The sequence below is a fragment of the Armigeres subalbatus genome, chromosome 3 (assembly GCF_024139115.2).
Source record: "Armigeres subalbatus isolate Guangzhou_Male chromosome 3, GZ_Asu_2, whole genome shotgun sequence".
Classification (NCBI taxonomy): domain Eukaryota; kingdom Metazoa; phylum Arthropoda; class Insecta; order Diptera; family Culicidae; genus Armigeres; species Armigeres subalbatus.
In genome coordinates this window covers 361,710,134-361,712,086 of record NC_085141.1, presented here as the reverse complement: position 1 = coordinate 361,712,086, position 1,953 = coordinate 361,710,134, and the positions used below count along the sequence as shown (strand labels likewise).

General features: G+C 33.7%; 1 long non-coding RNA gene across 1 annotated transcript; it reads left to right on the top strand.

Moving 5' to 3' along the window:
* The first annotated feature begins 206 nt into the window (after positions 1–206).
* On the top strand, positions 207–1,510 carry LOC134223408 (uncharacterized). Its single transcript, XR_009982566.1, has 2 exons — positions 207–445; positions 1,057–1,510. It is a non-coding gene; the product is annotated as an uncharacterized LOC134223408 (long non-coding RNA).
* Positions 1,511–1,953: the final 443 nt, after the last annotated feature.

Genomic DNA, 1,953 nt, shown 5'->3' with positions numbered 1-1,953 from the left:
TCGACGATTGCGTTTAAAAATTATTAGGGAAATGGCGCATCATACCATATAAGGTTGGTGCCTTGTCTAAATGTGTGAAAGGCAGTATGACTACTAGGTGAATTTAATTTGGTTTTATAAAATTTCTTCACGTTATCGGTGCCACAAAATTCTTATGCACCGGTCAACGCACTTGGTAATCGCTATATCATGCTGTGCATGTTGTTCGAATTGCTGCATACATTTACAACTTATGTTTGCTGCTAGCTGTATCATTACTTCGAAGACAAATGAGCGTACCTGCACCAGTTGCCGATCTGCCTCTGTTTGACATGCGCAGAACGCATGTGTGAGAGATAGGTAAACAAAAACAAACCAGCATTCCTCCGCGTTGTTGCTTGATATAGCATCGCATCAAATAACGAAGTGTCGATTTTAATGAAATCTCGATTATTATCAAAGTAAGGTAAACTACGATTTGAAAATTATTAAGTGCTTTAAATTTAGATTGTTCTAATTAATATGATTGCTCTAAATTTGCTGAATGAAATGTGGTACTGATTTCATACTATCTGTGAGATCAACAACAACATAGATGGCACTACAAGTGTAAACAAAAAACATGGTCGATCTCATTTGTAAAACTACTATTAAACCATTTTCCCTAAAAAACTTATTCAAATTGTGCTAGAGACGAGAAATTTCAAGTAAAGTGGAATAAATAACTAAACAAGTTTAAAAATATTTTAGAATATTAGGAATTTTATTATTTGCTTCTCGTCGTTATTATTTTTATTGGCCTTATTAGAGGTTGATTGAATATAAGATACAATATGTTTGTTTATTAAAAAATACCCTTAATCCTTTTTTTAGTGTTTTGTTGTTTAAAATATGTAAAAAAGGATCAAACACATAAAGAAGTATGAATGTGAAATAATTGCAATAAGATTGGAATTGATATTTGTATTAATTTTGATAATTCTTGGCAATTTAGCATGTTCGTTAACCATTAAAGTATTTGAATATGTAAAGTTTACCGCATTGTGTATCAAAATTTACTATTGTTTTATATTTTAGCAATCCAGAATCAATACTAGAATAATAAATGGAACCCGCCAGTGAATCGACAGTTTCGGAGCAAGCCGAGACCCAGCGATGCATGCCCAATTCGTCGAATCCCCTACCACGAGAGTTGGTGTTGCTGATCCGTACGAAAAATAAACTAAGGAGGCAACTTAAACGGGACCTCAACAATAAGGAGCTGTATCTGCAGTTCAAAGCGCTGGAGAAAAATATCAAAAGTCTCGTGAAATACCTGAAAAGTGTACCTCCCCAAAGTGAAAGTGGTGTTGATTTCTCGAGCGACGAGTGGAGGCTAAGATTCTTGAACAACGTACCACCTGGGAATGATGATAACATAGACTTTACTAGTGACGACTGGATGTAGGATTTTCTTTTACCGGCTAATGTATTTAAGAATAGAATAAATGCTCTTGCAAAAAAGTTCTTCGTGTTTGTATTTATGCAATAATGTTCATTCATTCACCGACTTGTCTGCTATATACAGTTTTGATATTCCGAACACTTAAGCACATTTTTCACTTCGGAGGTCTTCATGGCACATGAATTAGAATATTTTAAGAGATCAATTGTTTCCATCGGGTAGCGCAAGAATAGAACTATCATATAAGCGCTTAATAATAATATTTTATTAATTGTAACTATACTGAATAATTTTATTCTGCCAAACTTTGTCTCAAATGCCAAATACCCACAGTAAACATTGTCTTAAATTCCGAACACCACCTTTAATGCACTAAGAAGATAAATTTCAACGTTATTTCATTGTTAGGCCACTCTATTGTCCTTAATCTGTACGCTTACCGTGAAAATTCGTTTATTTATACAATAATAACGGAAAATTTCAGATAAATTTCCATGTATCGAGTGTTCGGAATATGAGTCTGCAACAAT